This window comes from Globicephala melas, unplaced genomic scaffold, assembly GCF_963455315.2.
Source record: "Globicephala melas unplaced genomic scaffold, mGloMel1.2 SCAFFOLD_392, whole genome shotgun sequence".
NCBI lineage: Eukaryota > Metazoa > Chordata > Mammalia > Artiodactyla > Delphinidae > Globicephala > Globicephala melas.
The window spans coordinates 215,853-236,225 of record NW_027207561.1 but is presented as its reverse complement, the minus strand read 5'-3'; the positions used below and the strand labels follow the sequence as shown (position 1 = coordinate 236,225).

At 70.5% G+C, this 20,373-nt stretch overlaps 12 non-coding genes across 12 annotated transcripts; all 12 read right to left on the bottom strand.

Annotated features, from left to right (window-relative positions):
* Nucleotides 1–748: 748 nt before the first annotated feature.
* Nucleotides 749–867, bottom strand: LOC132595179 (5S ribosomal RNA). The gene has a single exon (XR_009561336.1). It is a non-coding gene; the product is annotated as a 5S ribosomal RNA (ribosomal RNA).
* Nucleotides 868–3,563: 2,696 nt separating this feature from the next.
* LOC132595163 (5S ribosomal RNA) lies at nucleotides 3,564–3,682 on the bottom strand. Its single transcript, XR_009561320.1, has one exon. It is a non-coding gene; the product is annotated as a 5S ribosomal RNA (ribosomal RNA).
* Nucleotides 3,683–4,613: 931 nt separating this feature from the next.
* On the bottom strand, nucleotides 4,614–4,732 carry LOC132595162 (5S ribosomal RNA). Its single transcript, XR_009561319.1, has one exon. It is a non-coding gene; the product is annotated as a 5S ribosomal RNA (ribosomal RNA).
* A 931-nt stretch (nucleotides 4,733–5,663) lies between these two features.
* LOC132595161 (5S ribosomal RNA) lies at nucleotides 5,664–5,782 on the bottom strand. Its single transcript, XR_009561318.1, has one exon. It is a non-coding gene; the product is annotated as a 5S ribosomal RNA (ribosomal RNA).
* Nucleotides 5,783–8,479: 2,697 nt separating this feature from the next.
* LOC132595160 (5S ribosomal RNA) lies at nucleotides 8,480–8,598 on the bottom strand. The gene has a single exon (XR_009561317.1). It is a non-coding gene; the product is annotated as a 5S ribosomal RNA (ribosomal RNA).
* A 931-nt stretch (nucleotides 8,599–9,529) lies between these two features.
* LOC132595159 (5S ribosomal RNA) lies at nucleotides 9,530–9,648 on the bottom strand. The gene has a single exon (XR_009561316.1). It is a non-coding gene; the product is annotated as a 5S ribosomal RNA (ribosomal RNA).
* Nucleotides 9,649–12,344: 2,696 nt separating this feature from the next.
* Nucleotides 12,345–12,463, bottom strand: LOC132595158 (5S ribosomal RNA). Its single transcript, XR_009561315.1, has one exon. It is a non-coding gene; the product is annotated as a 5S ribosomal RNA (ribosomal RNA).
* Nucleotides 12,464–13,394: 931 nt separating this feature from the next.
* LOC132595157 (5S ribosomal RNA) lies at nucleotides 13,395–13,513 on the bottom strand. The gene has a single exon (XR_009561314.1). It is a non-coding gene; the product is annotated as a 5S ribosomal RNA (ribosomal RNA).
* A 931-nt stretch (nucleotides 13,514–14,444) lies between these two features.
* Nucleotides 14,445–14,563, bottom strand: LOC132595156 (5S ribosomal RNA). The gene has a single exon (XR_009561313.1). It is a non-coding gene; the product is annotated as a 5S ribosomal RNA (ribosomal RNA).
* Nucleotides 14,564–15,494: 931 nt separating this feature from the next.
* LOC132595155 (5S ribosomal RNA) lies at nucleotides 15,495–15,613 on the bottom strand. Its single transcript, XR_009561312.1, has one exon. It is a non-coding gene; the product is annotated as a 5S ribosomal RNA (ribosomal RNA).
* A 2,696-nt stretch (nucleotides 15,614–18,309) lies between these two features.
* Nucleotides 18,310–18,428, bottom strand: LOC132595154 (5S ribosomal RNA). The gene has a single exon (XR_009561311.1). It is a non-coding gene; the product is annotated as a 5S ribosomal RNA (ribosomal RNA).
* A 931-nt stretch (nucleotides 18,429–19,359) lies between these two features.
* On the bottom strand, nucleotides 19,360–19,478 carry LOC132595152 (5S ribosomal RNA). The gene has a single exon (XR_009561309.1). It is a non-coding gene; the product is annotated as a 5S ribosomal RNA (ribosomal RNA).
* Between the last annotated feature and the right edge of the window lie 895 nt (nucleotides 19,479–20,373).

The following is a 20,373-nucleotide window of genomic DNA, read 5'->3' as shown; positions in this document are numbered from 1 at the left end:
GCTCCCAGTTAAAACTGGAGGGCAGAGGGCCCAGGCAGTCCTGGGACCAACGGCCATGGGTGAGCGAAACTACTACCGAGCCGAGCCGTTCACTGGCCCCATCCCCAGGAAATGCCAGGAGCAAGGATACTCAATTCTTCTGATCCCGGTCAGCTTCATCTTGCTCAACGTGGGGATCAACATGGTGACTATGGTCAGGGCAGGATCTGTGCAGCGCGGTTGGGGGAGCCCTGGGGTCTTGAAGGGGCTGAGGTGGGAGGGCTGCTGGGGTGTGACCGGGACAAGGGTTGGATTTCAGGGCTCACCCTGCTCCCGGCCTCCCCCCTCCCCTTCTTGCCTCAACTCTGGAGGCATCTGAAGAGATTCTTGCGGGCACTTTTCAATCGTATTTTCCACAAAGGTGAGTGGGCGCCGGCGTGGGTTCAGGGGATGTGGGCCTGTCCCCTTTCTTCTATCCCTGCCTTGATTCTCAGCCCCTCAGGAACCCAGGCCCTGACCCATCTCGCCTTTCCCCACAGACAAGCAAGCCAGCTGTGTAGGCACCCATCGCATGTGCATGCGCTGCTCCGTGGATCCCAAGAACCTGTGCTCAAGAGTTTCTTCCCACTTCTGCCATCGCCCAAGCTTCCTGCTCGGGCAGGTAAACCCACCTTGACTACTGCCTGCAGCGGGGCTCGGCGGGGGCGGAGCCGGCGGCCCCCCCGCCGCGGGCGAGTAAAGGAGAAGGCGGGCGGAGCGGGAGGCAAAAAGCCTACAGCACCCGGTATTCCCAGGCGGTCTCCCATCCAAGTACTAACCAGGCCCGACCGTGCTTAGCTTCCGAGATCAGACGAGATCGGGCGCGTTCAGGGTGGTATGGCCGTAGACGGGGGCGGGGGGCCGCGGGCGGCCTCTTGAGGCCCAGTTTCGCTGGCGCTGGCGCCTTAACGCCAGCCTGGCGGCCGGCCCGCCCCGGCAGGGCCCCCTCGCCCGCCCAGGCAGGGGCAACGGAGGTCTCGGGTATCGGGCGGCGGCGGAGGGTTTGGCGACCACCTCCCAGCCCAGGGCGGCCGTGACCCAGCAAACCCTTCGGCGCTTGGCGCCCCGCCCAAGATCCCGCACGTCGCTCACAGGGACGTGGCCCCGGAGGCTTCAGGGCCCGGGGCCCGCGGTCCCTTGGGCATCGGCCCTGCCCGCCCACGCGGCCCTAGGCGCAGCCCGGCCGCAGCCCGGGCCGGCCCTCCTGCCCGACAGCAGCTGGCCCGAAGCCACCGGGAGCCACCATTGAGTCGCCACGGCCCCTCAGCCCCGGCAAGGCCACCCTTGCCCCCACACCCCCCGCCGAGCTCAGGACCCCGCCCCTGGTGGCCGGCAGGCCCGGGGAAGCGGCCCCTGCCCTCGATCCCGCTCCCGCACCCGGCCGCGGTGACACGCCAGAGGGGCGGGGTGGGGGGGGGCTTTTGTCGGAGGGAGCTGTGGAGGGACACACCGGCACACAGGTGGCGGCGCCGGGGCTGGGCGCCGGTGGGGGCGGCCAGGTGCAGGTCGAGGGGCTCGCGGGCCGAAAGGACGGCAACTGGGCCCATGGCGGAGTCTGGGTCTGGAGGGCTCTGAGCCTCCATCCGCTCTGGTGCCTCGGGTCTACCGGCCCGACGCCTGGTAGCGCGACACCCCACCGGCCCACAGACGTAGCCTCCCCAGCTGTGCTCACAGCGAGTCCAACCGCAGCCTGCATCCCTCCACGGGACACTTGGATTACTCCCGCGATCCCCACGAGGTGCGGCACCCGGCGGCCGAATGGGCTGAGATCCTGCCCTTGCGGCGCCCTGTGGCCACCTCCGCCTCCCTCACGGTACTGGCCGAGGCCTCGGACCAGCGGGCCCCGGCTCCCAGCTCAGCCCTGCTCCTCCGCCCCTCTCACCTCCTGCCCGACGTCCAGGCTACCGAGCACCCTCCACCCCCGCCCACCTTCATGCCACTCAGCCGGAACCCGGGAGGCAATGCCAACTACCAGGTGTATGACAGTCTGGTGCTGAAGCGGCAACCGCAGGAGGGCCAAGCGCGGGCCAACTCGCTGCTACCTTCCACCTCGGCCTCCAGGCCCTCTCTGCACGGGAGCCAGACTGGGAAAATGAACTTACCAGCAGCAAGTGGGGGCAGGGACAGGGGGCGGCAGGGCATGGAGAGAGGAATAAAGAGCGCCAGAGTCCAGGAAACATTGGTGGTCTGTGGCTTGGAAACGCCACTCCTTCTGCCAGCCTGGGTCCCTGCGCTTGGCTTCCTGCAATAAGAAGCCAGTGTCCCCTTCTTGGCCTGAGGGTCCCTTTGGTTTAGTGGCCACAGTTCTGCCAGCAGGCCCCTCCTGGTCCTATACCATGCACTGAGTACATCTGCAGCTGCAGACTCCAAACCCCTGGTCTCTGGGCACCTCCTCTGTGTCTCAGCTGTCCCTGTCCACAGAGAGCCTCATACAAGAAGTTGCTTCCAAACTGGGAGGTTCCACATCTGGGCAGGTCCAGCTCCAGGCCCAGTGAAGGGCATGAAGAAGGCTGAGGCTCTGGACTCCAGCCAGGCCTTCAGCAGGCCTCTGAGGCCAAGGTCTTCCTAGTCTCAAGAGGGACCAAGAGACGCAATGTGTCATTTGAACAAGTGAGTCAGCGGGCGGTGAGCGAATGAATGACCGCTCGAGGGGCTGTATGCCGGCCACCGGGCCCTGTTTGACTGTCCAGGCTCAGCTTACCTGACCCTGGTTACCAGGGAATGCCACTCTGGGCCCTCCTTTTCATCCCCCTCCCTCACTGTGACCTCACCACCTGCCCCATTATGACCCAGTCTGGCTCCCAGTTAAAACTGGAGGGCAGAGGGCCCAGGCAGTCCTGGGACCAACGGCCATGGGTGAGCGAAACTACTACCGAGCCGAGCCGTTCACTGGCCCCATCCCCAGGAAATGCCAGGAGCAAGGATACTCAATTCTTCTGATCCCGGTCAGCTTCATCTTGCTCAACGTGGGGATCAACATGGTGACTATGGTCAGGGCAGGATCTGTGCAGCGCGGTTGGGGGAGCCCTGGGGTCTTGAAGGGGCTGAGGTGGGAGGGCTGCTGGGGTGTGACCGGGACAAGGGTTGGATTTCAGGGCTCACCCTGCTCCCGGCCTCCCCCCTCCCCTTCTTGCCTCAACTCTGGAGGCATCTGAAGAGATTCTTGCGGGCACTTTTCAATCGTATTTTCCACAAAGGTGAGTGGGCGCCAGCGTGGGTTCAGGGGATGTGGGCCTGTCCCCTTTCTTCTATCCCTGCCTTGATTCTCAGCCCCTCAGGAACCCAGGCCCTGACCCATCTCGCCTTTCCCCACAGACAAGCAAGCCAGCTGTGTAGGCACCCATCGCATGTGCATGCGCTGCTCCGTGGATCCCAAGAACCTGTGCTCAAGAGTTTCTTCCCACTTCTGCCATCGCCCAAGCTTCCTGCTCGGGCAGGTAAACCCACCTTGACTACTGCCTGCAGCGGGGCTCGGCGGGGGCGGAGCCGGCGGCCCCCCCGCCGCGGGCGAGTAAAGGAGAAGGCGGGCGGAGCGGGAGGCAAAAAGCCTACAGCACCCGGTATTCCCAGGCGGTCTCCCATCCAAGTACTAACCAGGCCCGACCCTGCTTAGCTTCCGAGATCAGACGAGATCGGGCGCGTTCAGGGTGGTATGGCCGTAGACGGGGGCGGGGGGCCGCGGGCGGCCTCTTGAGGCCCAGTTTCGCTGGCGCTGGCGCCTTAACGCCAGCCTGGCGGCCGGCCCGCCCCGGCAGGGCCCCCTCGCCCGCCCAGGCAGGGGCAACGGAGGTCTCGGGTATCGGGCGGCGGCGGAGGGTTTGGCGACCACCTCCCAGCCCAGGGCGGCCGTGACCCAGCAAACCCTTCGGCGCTTGGCGCCCCGCCCAAGATCCCGCACGTCGCTCACAGGGACGTGGCCCCGGAGGCTTCAGGGCCCGGGGCCCGCGGTCCCTTGGGCATCGGCCCTGCCCGCCCACGCGGCCCTAGGCGCAGCCCGGCCGCAGCCCGGGCCGGCCCTCCTGCCCGACAGCAGCTGGCCCGAAGCCACTGGGAGCCACCATTGAGTCGCCACGGCCCCTCAGCCCCGGCAAGGCCACCCTTGCCCCCACACCCCCCGCCGAGCTCAGGACCCCGCCCCTGGTGGCCGGCAGGCCCGGGGAAGCGGCCCCTGCCCTCGATCCCGCTCCCGCACCCGGCCGCGGTGACACGCCAGAGGGGCGGGGTGGGGGGGGCTTTTGTCGGAGGGAGCTGTGGAGGGACACACCGGCACACAGGTGGCGGCGCCGGGGCTGGGCGCCGGTGGGGGCGGCCAGGTGCAGGTCGAGGGGCTCGCGGGCCGAAAGGACGGCAACTGGGCCCGCGGCGGAGTCTGGGTCCGGGCCAGCCACCCCGGGAGCGTCTGGGGTGCGCCTGCCTTCCAGGGCCGCCTTCTGGCCGCCTGGCCGGCCGGGCCGGCGGGGAGCGACCCCGCCGGCGCGCGCCGTGGTGGGAGGGGCCTGAGGAGGTGGGGCCTGCAGCGGGGCCCGGCGGGGGCGGAGCCGGCGGCCCCCGCCGCGGGCGAGTAAAGGAGAAGGCGGGCGGAGCGGGAGGCAAAAAGCCTACAGCACCCGGTATTCCCAGGCGGTCTCCCATCCAAGTACTAACCAGGCCCGACCCTGCTTAGCTTCCGAGATCAGACGAGATCGGGCGCGTTCAGGGTGGTATGGCCGTAGACGGGGGCGGGGGGCCGCGGGCGGCCTCTTGAGGCCCAGTTTCGCTGGCGCTGGCGCCTTAACGCCAGCCTGGCGGCCGGCCCGCCCCGGCAGGGCCCCCTCGCCCGCCCAGGCAGGGGCAACGGAGGTCTCGGGTATCGGGCGGCGGCGGAGGGTTTGGCGACCACCTCCCAGCCCAGGGCGGCCGTGACCCAGCAAACCCTTCGGCGCTTGGCGCCCCGCCCAAGATCCCGCACGTCGCTCACAGGGACGTGGCCCCGGAGGCTTCAGGGCCCGGGGCCCGCGGTCCCTTGGGCATCGGCCCTGCCCGCCCACGCGGCCCTAGGCGCAGCCCGGCCGCAGCCCGGGCCGGCCCTCCTGCCCGACAGCAGCTGGCCCGAAGCCACCGGGAGCCACCATTGAGTCGCCACGGCCCCTCAGCCCCGGCAAGGCCACCCTTGCCCCCACACCCCCCGCCGAGCTCAGGACCCCGCCCCTGGTGGCCGGCAGGCCCGGGGAAGCGGCCCCTGCCCTCGATCCCGCTCCCGCACCCGGCCGCGGTGACACGCCAGAGGGGCGGGGTGGGGGGGGCTTTTGTCGGAGGGAGCTGTGGAGGGACACACCGGCACACAGGTGGCGGCGCCGGGGCTGGGCGCCGGTGGGGGCGGCCAGGTGCAGGTCGAGGGGCTCGCGGGCCGAAAGGACGGCAACTGGGCCCGCGGCGGAGTCTGGGTCCGGGCCAGCCACCCCGGGAGCGTCTGGGGTGCGCCTGCCTTCCAGGGCCGCCTTCTGGCCGCCTGGCCGGCCGGGCCGGCGGGGAGCGACCCCGCCGGCGCGCGCCGTGGTGGGAGGGGCCTGAGGAGGTGGGGCCTGCAGCGGGGCCCGGCGGGGGCGGAGCCGGCGGCCCCCGCCGCGGGCGAGTAAAGGAGAAGGCGGGCGGAGCGGGAGGCAAAAAGCCTACAGCACCCGGTATTCCCAGGCGGTCTCCCATCCAAGTACTAACCAGGCCCGACCCTGCTTAGCTTCCGAGATCAGACGAGATCGGGCGCGTTCAGGGTGGTATGGCCGTAGACGGGGGCGGGGGGCCGCGGGCGGCCTCTTGAGGCCCAGTTTCGCTGGCGCTGGCGCCTTAACGCCAGCCTGGCGGCCGGCCCGCCCCGGCAGGGCCCCCTCGCCCGCCCTGGCAGGGGCAACGGAGGTCTCGGGTATCGGGCGGCGGCGGAGGGTTTGGCGACCACCTCCCAGCCCAGGGCGGCCGTGACCCAGCAAACCCTTCGGCGCTTGGCGCCCCGCCCAAGATCCCGCACGTCGCTCACAGGGACGTGGCCCCGGAGGCTTCAGGGCCCGGGGCCCGCGGTCCCTTGGGCATCGGCCCTGCCCGCCCACGCGGCCCTAGGCGCAGCCCGGCCGCAGCCCGGGCCGGCCCTCCTGCCCGACAGCAGCTGGCCCGAAGCCACCGGGAGCCACCATTGAGTCGCCACGGCCCCTCAGCCCCGGCAAGGCCACCCTTGCCCCCACACCCCCCGCCGAGCTCAGGACCCCGCCCCTGGTGGCCGGCAGGCCCGGGGAAGCGGCCCCTGCCCTGGATCCCGCTCCCGCACCCGGCCGCGCTGACACGCCAGAGGGGCGGGGTGGGGGTGGGGCTTTTGTCGGAGGGAGCTGTGGAGGGACACACCGGCACACAGGTGGCGGCGCCGGGGCTGGGCGCCGGTGGGGGCGGCCAGGTGCAGGTCGAGGGGCTCGCGGGCCGAAAGGATGGCAACTGGGCCCATGGCGGAGTCTGGGTCTGGAGGGCTCTGAGCCTCCATCCGCTCTGGTGCCTCGGGTCTACCGGCCCGACGCCTGGTAGCGCGACACCCCACCGGCCCACAGACGTAGCCTCCCCAGCTGTGCTCACAGCGAGTCCAACCGCAGCCTGCATCCCTCCACGGGACACTTGGATTACTCCCGCGATCCCCACGAGGTGCGGCACCCGGCGGCCGAATGGGCTGAGATCCTGCCCTTGCGGCGCCCTGTGGCCACCTCCGCCTCCCTCACGGTACTGGCCGAGGCCTCGGACCAGCGGGCCCCGGCTCCCAGCTCAGCGCTGCTCCTCCGCCCCTCTCACCTCCTGCCCGACGTCCAGGCTACCGAGCACCCTCCACCCCCGCCCACCTTCATGCCACTCAGCCGGAACCCGGGAGGCAATGCCAACTACCAGGTGTATGACAGTCTGGTGCTGAAGCGGCAACCGCAGGAGGGCCAAGCGCGGGCCAACTCGCTGCTACCTTCCACCTCGGCCTCCAGGCCCTCTCTGCACGGGAGCCAGACTGGGAAAATGAACTTACCAGCAGCAAGTGGGGGCAGGGGCAGGGGGCGGCAGGGCATGGAGAGAGGAATAAAGAGCGCCAGAGTCCAGGAAACATTGGTGGTCTGTGGCTTGGAAGCGCCACTCCTTCTGCCAGCCTGGGTCCCTGCGCTTGGCTTCCTGCAATAAGAAGCCAGTGTCCCCTTCTTGGCCTGAGGGTCCCTTTGGTTTAGTGGCCACAGTTCTGCCAGCAGGCCCCTCCTGGTCCTATACCATGCACTAAGTACATCTGCAGCTGCAGACTCCAAACCCCTGGTCTCTGGGCACCTCCTCTGTGTCTCAGCTGTCCCTGTCCACAGAGAGCCTCATACAAGAAGTTGCTTCCAAACTGGGAGGTTCCACATCTGGGCAGGTCCAGCTCCAGGCCCAGTGAAGGGCATGAAGAAGGCTGAGGCTCTGGACTCCAGCCAGGCCTTCAGCAGGCCTCTGAGGCCAAGGTCTTCCTAGTCTCAAGAGGGGCCAAGAGACGCAATGTGTCATTTGAACAAGTGAGTCAGCGGGCGGTGAGCGAATGAATGACCGCTCGAGGGGATGTATGCCGGCCACCGGGCCCTGTTTGACTGTCCAGGCTCAGCTTACCTGACCCTGGTTACCAGGGAATGCCACTCTGGGCCCTCCTTTTCATCCCCCTCCCTCACTGTGACCTCACCACCTGCCCCATTATGACCCAGTCTGGCTCCCAGTTAAAACTGGAGGGCAGAGGGCCCAGGCAGTCCTGGGACCAACGGCCATGGGTGAGCGAAACTACTACCGAGCCGAGCCGTTCACTGGCCCCATCCCCAGGAAATGCCAGGAGCAAGGATACTCAATTCTTCTGATCCCGGTCAGCTTCATCTTGCTCAACGTGGGGATCAACATGGTGACTATGGTCAGGGCAGGATCTGTGCAGCGCGGTTGGGGGAGCCCTGGGGTCTTGAAGGGGCTGAGGTGGGAGGGCTGCTGGGGTGTGACCGGGACAAGGGTTGGATTTCAGGGCTCACCCTGCTCCCGGCCTCCCCCCTCCCCTTCTTGCCTCAACTCTGGAGGCATCTGAAGAGATTCTTGCGGGCACTTTTCAATCGTATTTTCCACAAAGGTGAGTGGGCGCCGGCGTGGGTTCAGGGGATGTGGGCCTGTCCCCTTTCTTCTATCCCTGCCTTGATTCTCAGCCCCTCAGGAACCCAGGCCCTGACCCATCTCGCCTTTCCCCACAGACAAGCAAGCCAGCTGTGTAGGCACCCATCGCATGTGCATGCGCTGCTCCGTGGATCCCAAGAACCTGTGCTCAAGAGTTTCTTCCCACTTCTGCCATCGCCCAAGCTTCCTGCTCGGGCAGGTAAACCCACCTTGACTACTGCCTGCAGCGGGGCTCGGCGGGGGCGGAGCCGGCGGCCCCCCCGCCGCGGGCGAGTAAAGGAGAAGGCGGGCGGAGCGGGAGGCAAAAAGCCTACAGCACCCGGTATTCCCAGGCGGTCTCCCATCCAAGTACTAACCAGGCCCGACCCTGCTTAGCTTCCGAGATCAGACGAGATCGGGCGCGTTCAGGGTGGTATGGCCGTAGACGGGGGCGGGGGGCCGCGGGCGGCCTCTTGAGGCCCAGTTTCGCTGGCGCTGGCGCCTTAACGCCAGCCTGGCGGCCGGCCCGCCCCGGCAGGGCCCCCTCGCCCGCCCAGGCAGGGGCAACGGAGGTCTCGGGTATCGGGCGGCGGCGGAGGGTTTGGCGACCACCTCCCAGCCCAGGGCGGCCGTGACCCAGCAAACCCTTCGGCGCTTGGCGCCCCGCCCAAGATCCCGCACGTCGCTCACAGGGACGTGGCCCCGGAGGCTTCAGGGCCCGGGGCCCGCGGTCCCTTGGGCATCGGCCCTGCCCGCCCACGCGGCCCTAGGCGCAGCCCGGCCGCAGCCCGGGCCGGCCCTCCTGCCCGACAGCAGCTGGCCCGAAGCCACCGGGAGCCACCATTGAGTCGCCACGGCCCCTCAGCCCCGGCAAGGCCACCCTTGCCCCCACACCCCCCGCCGAGCTCAGGACCCCGCCCCTGGTGGCCGGCAGGCCCGGGGAAGCGGCCCCTGCCCTCGATCCCGCTCCCGCACCCGGCCGCGGTGACACGCCAGAGGGGCGGGGTGGGGGGGGCTTTTGTCGGAGGGAGCTGTGGAGGGACACACCGGCACACAGGTGGCGGCGCCGGGGCTGGGCGCCGGTGGGGGCGGCCAGGTGCAGGTCGAGGGGCTCGCGGGCCGAAAGGACGGCAACTGGGCCCGCGGCGGAGTCTGGGTCCGGGCCAGCCACCCCGGGAGCGTCTGGGGTGCGCCTGCCTTCCAGGGCCGCCTTCTGGCCGCCTGGCCGGCCGGGCCGGCGGGGAGCGACCCCGCCGGCGCGCGCCGTGGTGGGAGGGGCCTGAGGAGGTGGGGCCTGCAGCGGGGCCCGGCGGGGGCGGAGCCGGCGGCCCCCGCCGCGGGCGAGTAAAGGAGAAGGCGGGCGGAGCGGGAGGCAAAAAGCCTACAGCACCCGGTATTCCCAGGCGGTCTCCCATCCAAGTACTAACCAGGCCCGACCCTGCTTAGCTTCCGAGATCAGACGAGATCGGGCGCGTTCAGGGTGGTATGGCCGTAGACGGGGGCGGGGGGCCGCGGGCGGCCTCTTGAGGCCCAGTTTCGCTGGCGCTGGCGCCTTAACGCCAGCCTGGCGGCCGGCCCGCCCCGGCAGGGCCCCCTCGCCCGCCCAGGCAGGGGCAACGGAGGTCTCGGGTATCGGGCGGCGGCGGAGGGTTTGGCGACCACCTCCCAGCCCAGGGCGGCCGTGACCCAGCAAACCCTTCGGCGCTTGGCGCCCCGCCCAAGATCCCGCACGTCGCTCACAGGGACGTGGCCCCGGAGGCTTCAGGGCCCGGGGCCCGCGGTCCCTTGGGCATCGGCCCTGCCCGCCCACGCGGCCCTAGGCGCAGCCCGGCCGCAGCCCGGGCCGGCCCTCCTGCCCGACAGCAGCTGGCCCGAAGCCACCGGGAGCCACCATTGAGTCGCCACGGCCCCTCAGCCCCGGCAAGGCCACCCTTGCCCCCACACCCCCCGCCGAGCTCAGGACCCCGCCCCTGGTGGCCGGCAGGCCCGGGGAAGCGGCCCCTGCCCTCGATCCCGCTCCCGCACCCGGCCGCGGTGACACGCCAGAGGGGCGGGGTGGGGGGGGGCTTTTGTCGGAGGGAGCTGTGGAGGGACACACCGGCACACAGGTGGCGGCGCCGGGGCTGGGCGCCGGTGGGGGCGGCCAGGTGCAGGTCGAGGGGCTCGCGGGCCGAAAGGACGGCAACTGGGCCCATGGCGGAGTCTGGGTCTGGAGGGCTCTGAGCCTCCATCCGCTCTGGTGCCTCGGGTCTACCGGCCCGACGCCTGGTAGCGCGACACCCCACCGGCCCACAGACGTAGCCTCCCCAGCTGTGCTCACAGCGAGTCCAACCGCAGCCTGCATCCCTCCACGGGACACTTGGATTACTCCCGCGATCCCCACGAGGTGCGGCACCCGGCGGCCGAATGGGCTGAGATCCTGCCCTTGCGGCGCCCTGTGGCCACCTCCGCCTCCCTCACGGTACTGGCCGAGGCCTCGGACCAGCGGGCCCCGGCTCCCAGCTCAGCCCTGCTCCTCTGCCCCTCTCACCTCCTGCCCGACGTCCAGGCTACCGAGCACCCTCCACCCCCGCCCACCTTCATGCCACTCAGCCGGAACCCGGGAGGCAATGCCAACTACCAGGTGTATGACAGTCTGGTGCTGAAGCGGCAACCGCAGGAGGGCCAAGCGCGGGCCAACTCGCTGCTACCTTCCACCTCGGCCTCCAGGCCCTCTCTGCACGGGAGCCAGACTGGGAAAATGAACTTACCAGCAGCAAGTGGGGGCAGGGACAGGGGGCGGCAGGGCATGGAGAGAGGAATAAAGAGCGCCAGAGTCCAGGAAACATTGGTGGTCTGTGGCTTGGAAACGCCACTCCTTCTGCCAGCCTGGGTCCCTGCGCTTGGCTTCCTGCAATAAGAAGCCAGTGTCCCCTTCTTGGCCTGAGGGTCCCTTTGGTTTAGTGGCCACAGTTCTGCCAGCAGGCCCCTCCTGGTCCTATACCATGCACTGAGTACATCTGCAGCTGCAGACTCCAAACCCCTGGTCTCTGGGCACCTCCTCTGTGTCTCAGCTGTCCCTGTCCACAGAGAGCCTCATACAAGAAGTTGCTTCCAAACTGGGAGGTTCCACATCTGGGCAGGTCCAGCTCCAGGCCCAGTGAAGGGCATGAAGAAGGCTGAGGCTCTGGACTCCAGCCAGGCCTTCAGCAGGCCTCTGAGGCCAAGGTCTTCCTAGTCTCAAGAGGGACCAAGAGACGCAATGTGTCATTTGAACAAGTGAGTCAGCGGGCGGTGAGCGAATGAATGACCGCTCGAGGGGATGTATGCCGGCCACCGGGCCCTGTTTGACTGTCCAGGCTCAGCTTACCTGACCCTGGTTACCAGGGAATGCCACTCTGGGCCCTCCTTTTCATCCCCCTCCCTCACTGTGACCTCACCACCTGCCCCATTATGACCCAGTCTGGCTCCCAGTTAAAACTGGAGGGCAGAGGGCCCAGGCAGTCCTGGGACCAACGGCCATGGGTGAGCGAAACTACTACCGAGCCGAGCCGTTCACTGGCCCCATCCCCAGGAAATGCCAGGAGCAAGGATACTCAATTCTTCTGATCCCGGTCAGCTTCATCTTGCTCAACGTGGGGATCAACATGGTGACTATGGTCAGGGCAGGATCTGTGCAGCGCGGTTGGGGGAGCCCTGGGGTCTTGAAGGGGCTGAGGTGGGAGGGCTGCTGGGGTGTGACCGGGACAAGGGTTGGATTTCAGGGCTCACCCTGCTCCCGGCCTCCCCCCTCCCCTTCTTGCCTCAACTCTGGAGGCATCTGAAGAGATTCTTGCGGGCACTTTTCAATCGTATTTTCCACAAAGGTGAGTGGGCGCCGGCGTGGGTTCAGGGGATGTGGGCCTGTCCCCTTTCTTCTATCCCTGCCTTGATTCTCAGCCCCTCAGGAACCCAGGCCCTGACCCATCTCGCCTTTCCCCACAGACAAGCAAGCCAGCTGTGTAGGCACCCATCGCATGTGCATGCGCTGCTCCGTGGATCCCAAGAACCTGTGCTCAAGAGTTTCTTCCCACTTCTGCCATCGCCCAAGCTTCCTGCTCGGGCAGGTAAACCCACCTTGACTACTGCCTGCAGCGGGGCTCGGCGGGGGCGGAGCCGGCGGCCCCCCCGCCGCGGGCGAGTAAAGGAGAAGGCGGGCGGAGCGGGAGGCAAAAAGCCTACAGCACCCGGTATTCCCAGGCGGTCTCCCATCCAAGTACTAACCAGGCCCGACCCTGCTTAGCTTCCGAGATCAGACGAGATCGGGCGCGTTCAGGGTGGTATGGCCGTAGACGGGGGCGGGGGGCCGCGGGCGGCCTCTTGAGGCCCAGTTTCGCTGGCGCTGGCGCCTTAACGCCAGCCTGGCGGCCGGCCCGCCCCGGCAGGGCCCCCTCGCCCGCCCAGGCAGGGGCAACGGAGGTCTCGGGTATCGGGCGGCGGCGGAGGGTTTGGCGACCACCTCCCAGCCCAGGGCGGCCGTGACCCAGCAAACCCTTCGGCGCTTGGCGCCCCGCCCAAGATCCCGCACGTCGCTCACAGGGACGTGGCCCCGGAGGCTTCAGGGCCCGGGGCCCGCGGTCCCTTGGGCATCGGCCCTGCCCGCCCACGCGGCCCTAGGCGCAGCCCGGCCGCAGCCCGGGCCGGCCCTCCTGCCCGACAGCAGCTGGCCCGAAGCCACCGGGAGCCACCATTGAGTCGCCACGGCCCCTCAGCCCCGGCAAGGCCACCCTTGCCCCCACACCCCCCGCCGAGCTCAGGACCCCGCCCCTGGTGGCCGGCAGGCCCGGGGAAGCGGCCCCTGCCCTCGATCCCGCTCCCGCACCCGGCCGCGGTGACACGCCAGAGGGGCGGGGTGGGGGGGGCTTTTGTCGGAGGGAGCTGTGGAGGGACACACCGGCACACAGGTGGCGGCGCCGGGGCTGGGCGCCGGTGGGGGCGGCCAGGTGCAGGTCGAGGGGCTCGCGGGCCGAAAGGACGGCAACTGGGCCCGCGGCGGAGTCTGGGTCCGGGCCAGCCACCCCGGGAGCGTCTGGGGTGCGCCTGCCTTCCAGGGCCGCCTTCTGGCCGCCTGGCCGGCCGGGCCGGCGGGGAGCGACCCCGCCGGCGCGCGCCGTGGTGGGAGGGGCCTGAGGAGGTGGGGCCTGCAGCGGGGCCCGGCGGGGGCGGAGCCGGCGGCCCCCGCCGCGGGCGAGTAAAGGAGAAGGCGGGCGGAGCGGGAGGCAAAAAGCCTACAGCACCCGGTATTCCCAGGCGGTCTCCCATCCAAGTACTAACCAGGCCCGACCCTGCTTAGCTTCCGAGATCAGACGAGATCGGGCGCGTTCAGGGTGGTATGGCCGTAGACGGGGGCGGGGGGCCGCGGGCGGCCTCTTGAGGCCCAGTTTCGCTGGCGCTGGCGCCTTAACGCCAGCCTGGCGGCCGGCCCGCCCCGGCAGGGCCCCCTCGCCCGCCCAGGCAGGGGCAACGGAGGTCTCGGGTATCGGGCGGCGGCGGAGGGTTTGGCGACCACCTCCCAGCCCAGGGCGGCCGTGACCCAGCAAACCCTTCGGCGCTTGGCGCCCCGCCCAAGATCCCGCACGTCGCTCACAGGGACGTGGCCCCGGAGGCTTCAGGGCCCGGGGCCCGCGGTCCCTTGGGCATCGGCCCTGCCCGCCCACGCGGCCCTAGGCGCAGCCCGGCCGCAGCCCGGGCCGGCCCTCCTGCCCGACAGCAGCTGGCCCGAAGCCACCGGGAGCCACCATTGAGTCGCCACGGCCCCTCAGCCCCGGCAAGGCCACCCTTGCCCCCACACCCCCCGCCGAGCTCAGGACCCCGCCCCTGGTGGCCGGCAGGCCCGGGGAAGCGGCCCCTGCCCTCGATCCCGCTCCCGCACCCGGCCGCGGTGACACGCCAGAGGGGCGGGGTGGGGGGGGCTTTTGTCGGAGGGAGCTGTGGAGGGACACACCGGCACACAGGTGGCGGCGCCGGGGCTGGGCGCCGGTGGGGGCGGCCAGGTGCAGGTCGAGGGGCTCGCGGGCCGAAAGGACGGCAACTGGGCCCGCGGCGGAGTCTGGGTCCGGGCCAGCCACCCCGGGAGCGTCTGGGGTGCGCCTGCCTTCCAGGGCCGCCTTCTGGCCGCCTGGCCGGCCGGGCCGGCGGGGAGCGACCCCGCCGGCGCGCGCCGTGGTGGGAGGGGCCTGAGGAGGTGGGGCCTGCAGCGGGGCCCGGCGGGGGCGGAGCCGGCGGCCCCCGCCGCGGGCGAGTAAAGGAGAAGGCGGGCGGAGCGGGAGGCAAAAAGCCTACAGCACCCGGTATTCCCAGGCGGTCTCCCATCCAAGTACTAACCAGGCCCGACCCTGCTTAGCTTCCGAGATCAGACGAGATCGGGCGCGTTCAGGGTGGTATGGCCGTAGACGGGGGCGGGGGGCCGCGGGCGGCCTCTTGAGGCCCAGTTTCGCTGGCGCTGGCGCCTTAACGCCAGCCTGGCGGCCGGCCCGCCCCGGCAGGGCCCCCTCGCCCGCCCAGGCAGGGGCAACGGAGGTCTCGGGTATCGGGCGGCGGCGGAGGGTTTGGCGACCACCTCCCAGCCCAGGGCGGCCGTGACCCAGCAAACCCTTCGGCGCTTGGCGCCCCGCCCAAGATCCCGCACGTCGCTCACAGGGACGTGGCCCCGGAGGCTTCAGGGCCCGGGGCCCGCGGTCCCTTGGGCATCGGCCCTGCCCGCCCACGCGGCCCTAGGCGCAGCCCGGCCGCAGCCCGGGCCGGCCCTCCTGCCCGACAGCAGCTGGCCCGAAGCCACCGGGAGCCACCATTGAGTCGCCACGGCCCCTCAGCCCCGGCAAGGCCACCCTTGCCCCCACACCCCCCGCCGAGCTCAGAACCCCGCCCCTGGTGGCCGGCAGGCCCGGGGAAGCGGCCCCTGCCCTCGATCCCGCTCCCGCACCCGGCCGCGGTGACACGCCAGAGGGGCGGGGTGGGGGGGGCTTTTGTCGGAGGGAGCTGTGGAGGGACACACCGGCACACAGGTGGCGGCGCCGGGGCTGGGCGCCGGTGGGGGCGGCCAGGTGCAGGTCGAGGGGCTCGCGGGCCGAAAGGACGGCAACTGGGCCCGCGGCGGAGTCTGGGTCCGGGCCAGCCACCCCGGGAGCGTCTGGGGTGCGCCTGCCTTCCAGGGCCGCCTTCTGGCCGCCTGGCCGGCCGGGCCGGCGGGGAGCGACCCCGCCGGCGCGCGCCGTGGTGGGAGGGGCCTGAGGAGGTGGGGCCTGCAGCGGGGCCCGGCGGGGGCGGAGCCGGCGGCCCCCGCCGCGGGCGAGTAAAGGAGAAGGCGGGCGGAGCGGGAGGCAAAAAGCCTACAGCACCCGGTATTCCCAGGCGGTCTCCCATCCAAGTACTAACCAGGCCCGACCCTGCTTAGCTTCCGAGATCAGACGAGATCGGGCGCGTTCAGGGTGGTATGGCCGTAGACGGGGGCGGGGGGCCGCGGGCGGCCTCTTGAGGCCCAGTTTCGCTGGCGCTGGCGCCTTAACGCCAGCCTGGCGGCCGGCCCGCCCCGGCAGGGCCCCCTCGCCCGCCCAGGCAGGGGCAACGGAGGTCTCGGGTATCGGGCGGCGGCGGAGGGTTTGGCGACCACCTCCCAGCCCAGGGCGGCCGTGACCCAGCAAACCCTTCGGCGCTTGGCGCCCCGCCCAAGATCCCGCACGTCGCTCACAGGGACGTGGCCCCGGAGGCTTCAGGGCCCGGGGCCCGCGGTCCCTTGGGCATCGGCCCTGCCCGCCCACGCGGCCCTAGGCGCAGCCCGGCCGCAGCCCGGGCCGGCCCTCCTGCCCGACAGCAGCTGGCCCGAAGCCACCGGGAGCCACCATTGAGTCGCCACGGCCCCTCAGCCCCGGCAAGGCCACCCTTGCCCCCACACCCCCCGCCGAGCTCAGGACCCCGCCCCTGGTGGCCGGCAGGCCCGGGGAAGCGGCCCCTGCCCTCGATCCCGCTCCCGCACCCGGCCGCGGTGACACGCCAGAGGGGCGGGGTGGGGGGGGGCTTTTGTCGGAGGGAGCTGTGGAGGGACACACCGGCACACAGGTGGCGGCGCCGGGGCTGGGCGCCGGTGGGGGCGGCCAGGTGCAGGTCGAGGGGCTCGCGGGCCGAAAGGACGGCAACTGGGCCCATGGCGGAGTCTGGGTCTGGAGGGCTCTGAGCCTCCATCCGCTCTGGTGCCTCGGGTCTACCGGCCCGACGCCTGGTAGCGCGACACCCCACCGGCCCACAGACGTAGCCTCCCCAGCTGTGCTCACAGCGAGTCCAACCGCAGCCTGCATCCCTCCACGGGACACTTGGATTACTCCCGCGATCCCCACGAGGTGCGGCACCCGGCGGCCGAATGGGCTGAGATCCTGCCCTTGCGGCGCCCTGTGGCCACCTCCGCCTCCCTCACGGTACTGGCCGAGGCCTCGGACCAGCGGGCCCCGGCTCCCAGCTCAGCCCTGCTCCTCCGCCCCTCTCACCTCCTGCCCGACGTCCAGGCTACCGAGCACCCTCCACCCCCGCCCACCTTCATGCCACTCAGCCGGAACCCGGGAGGCAATGCCAACTACCAGGTGTATGACAGTCTGGTGCTGAAGCGGCAACCGCAGGAGGGCCAAGCGCGGGCCAACTCGCTGCTACCTTCCACCTCGGCCTCCAGGCCCTCTCTGCACGGGAGCCAGACTGGGAAAATGAACTTACCAGCAGCAAGTGGGGGCAGGGACAGGGGGCGGCAGGGCATGGAGAGAGGAATAAAGAGCGCCAGAGTCCAGGAAACATTGGTGGTCTGTGGCTTGGAAGCGCCACTCCTTCTGCCAGCCTGGGTCCCTGCGCTTGGCTTCCTGCAATAAGAAGCCAGTGTCCCCTTCTTGGCCTGAGGGTCCCTTTGGTTTAGTGGCCACAGTTCTGCCAGCAGGCCCCTCCTGGTCCTATACCATGCACTGAGTACATCTGCAGCTGCAGACTCCAAACCCCTGGTCTCTGGGCACCTCCTCTGTGTCTCAGCTGTCCCTGTCCACAGAGAGCCTCATACAAGAAGTTGCTTCCAAACTGGGAGGTTCCACATCTGGGCAGGTCCAGCTCCAGGCCCAGTGAAGGGCATGAAGAAGGCTGAGGCTCTGGACTCCAGCCAGGCCTTCAGCAGGCCTCTGAGGCCAAGGTCTTCCTAGTCTCAAGAGGGACCAAGAGACGCAATGTGTCATTTGAACAAGTGAGTCAGCGGGCGGTGAGCGAATGAATGACCGCTCGAGGGGATGTATGCCGGCCACCGGGCCCTGTTTGACTGTCCAGGCTCAGCTTACCTGACCCTGGTTACCAGGGAATGCCACTCTGGGCCCTCCTTTTCATCCCCCTCCCTCACTGTGACCTCACCACCTGCCCCATTATGACCCAGTCTGGCTCCCAGTTAAAACTGGAGGGCAGAGGGCCCAGGCAGTCCTGGGACCAACGGCCATGGGTGAGCGAAACTACTACCGAGCCGAGCCGTTCACTGGCCCCATCCCCAGGAAATGCCAGGAGCAAGGATACTCAATTCTTCTGATCCCGGTCAGCTTCATCTTGCTCAACGTGGGGATCAACATGGTGACTATGGTCAGGGCAGGATCTGTGCAGCGCGGTTTGGGGAGCCCTGGGGTCTTGAAGGGGCTGAGGTGGGAGGGCTGCTGGGGTGTGACCGGGACAAGGGTTGGATTTCAGGGCTCACCCTGCTCCCGGCCTCCCCCCTCCCCTTCTTGCCTCAACTCTGGAGGCATCTGAAGAGATTCTTGCGGGCACTTTTCAATCGTATTTTCCACAAAGGTGAGTGGGCGCCGGCGTGGGTTCAGGGGATGTGGGCCTGTCCCCTTTCTTCTATCCCTGCCTTGATTCTCAGCCCCTCAGGAACCCAGGCCCTGACCCATCTCGCCTTTCCCCACAGACAAGCAAGCCAGCTGTGTAGGCACCCATCGCATGTGCATGCGCTGCTCCGTGGATCCCAAGAACCTGTGCTCAAGAGTTTCTTCCCACTTCTGCCATCGCCCAAGCTTCCTGCTCGGGCAGGTAAACCCACCTTGACTACTGCCTGCAGCGGGGCTCGGCGGGGGCGGAGCCGGCGGCCCCCCCGCCGCGGGCGAGTAAAGGAGAAGGCGGGCGGAGCGGGAGGCAAAAAGCCTACAGCACCCGGTATTCCCAGGCGGTCTCCCATCCAAGTACTAACCAGGCCCGACCCTGCTTAGCTTCCGAGATCAGACGAGATCGGGCGCGTTCAGGGTGGTATGGCCGTAGACGGGGGCGGGGGGCCGCGGGCGGCCTCTTGAGGCCCAGTTTCGCTGGCGCTGGCGCCTTAACGCCAGCCTGGCGGCCGGCCCGCCCCGGCAGGGCCCCCTCGCCCGCCCAGGCAGGGGCAACGGAGGTCTCGGGTATCGGGCGGCGGCGGAGGGTTTGGCGACCACCTCCCAGCCCAGGGCGGCCGTGACCCAGCAAACCCTTCGGCGCTTGGCGCCCCGCCCAAGATCCCGCACGTCGCTCACAGGGACGTGGCCCCGGAGGCTTCAGGGCCCGGGGCCCGCGGTCCCTTGGGCATCGGCCCTGCCCGCCCACGCGGCCCTAGGCGCAGCCCGGCCGCAGCCCGGGCCGGCCCTCCTGCCCGACAGCAGCTGGCCCGAAGCCACCGGGAGCCACCATTGAGTCGCCACGGCCCCTCAGCCCCGGCAAGGCCACCCTTGCCCCCACACCCCCCGCCGAGCTCAGGACCCCGCCCCTGGTGGCCGGCAGGCCCGGGGAAGCGGCCCCTGCCCTCGATCCCGCTCCCGCACCCGGCCGCGGTGACACGCCAGAGGGGCGGGGTGGGGGGGGCTTTTGTCGGAGGGAGCTGTGGAGGGACACACCGGCACACAGGTGGCGGCGCCGGGGCTGGGCGCCGGTGGGGGCGGCCAGGTGCAGGTCGAGGGGCTCGCGGGCCGAAAGGACGGCAACTGGGCCCGCGGCGGAGTCTGGGTCCGGGCCAGCCACCCCGGGAGCGTCTGGGGTGCGCCTGCCTTCCAGGGCCGCCTTCTGGCCGCCTGGCCGGCCGGGCCGGCGGGGAGCGACCCCGCCGGCGCGCGCCGTGGTGGGAGGGGCCTGAGGAGGTGGGGCCTGCAGCGGGGCCCGGCGGGGGCGGAGCCGGCGGCCCCCGCCGCGGGCGAGTAAAGGAGAAGGCGGGCGGAGCGGGAGGCAAAAAGCCTACAGCACCCGGTATTCCCAGGCGGTCTCCCATCCAAGTACTAACCAGGCCCGACCCTGCTTAGCTTCCGAGATCAGACGAGATCGGGCGCGTTCAGGGTGGTATGGCCGTAGACGGGGGCGGGGGGCCGCGGGCGGCCTCTTGAGGCCCAGTTTCGCTGGCGCTGGCGCCTTAACGCCAGCCTGGCGGCCGGCCCGCCCCGGCAGGGCCCCCTCGCCCGCCCAGGCAGGGGCAACGGAGGTCTCGGGTATCGGGCGGCGGCGGAGGGTTTGGCGACCACCTCCCAGCCCAGGGCGGCCGTGACCCAGCAAACCCTTCGGCGCTTGGCGCCCCGCCCAAGATCCCGCACGTCGCTCACAGGGACGTGGCCCCGGAGGCTTCAGGGCCCGGGGCCCGCGGTCCCTTGGGCATCGGCCCTGCCCGCCCACGCGGCCCTAGGCGCAGCCCGGCCGCAGCCCGGGCCGGCCCTCCTGCCCGACAGCAGCTGGCCCGAAGCCACCGGGAGCCACCATTGAGTCGCCACGGCCCCTCAGCCCCGGCAAGGCCACCCTTGCCCCCACACCCCCCGCCGAGCTCAGGACCCCGCCCCTGGTGGCCGGCAGGCCCGGGGAAGCGGCCCCTGCCCTCGATCCCGCTCCCGCACCCGGCCGCGGTGACACGCCAGAGGGGCGGGGTGGGGGGGGCTTTTGTCGGAGGGAGCTGTGGAGGGACACACCGGCACACAGGTGGCGGCGCCGGGGCTGGGCGCCGGTGGGGGCGGCCAGGTGCAGGTCGAGGGGCTCGCGGGCCGAAAGGACGGCAACTGGGCCCGCGGCGGAGTCTGGGTCCGGGCCAGCCACCCCGGGAGCGTCTGGGGTGCGCCTGCCTTCCAGGGCCGCCTTCTGGCCGCCTGGCCGGCCGGGCCGGCGGGGAGCGACCCCGCCGGCGCGCGCCGTGGTGGGAGGGGCCTGAGGAGGTGGGGCCTGCAGCGGGGCCCGGCGGGGGCGGAGCCGGCGGCCCCCGCCGCGGGC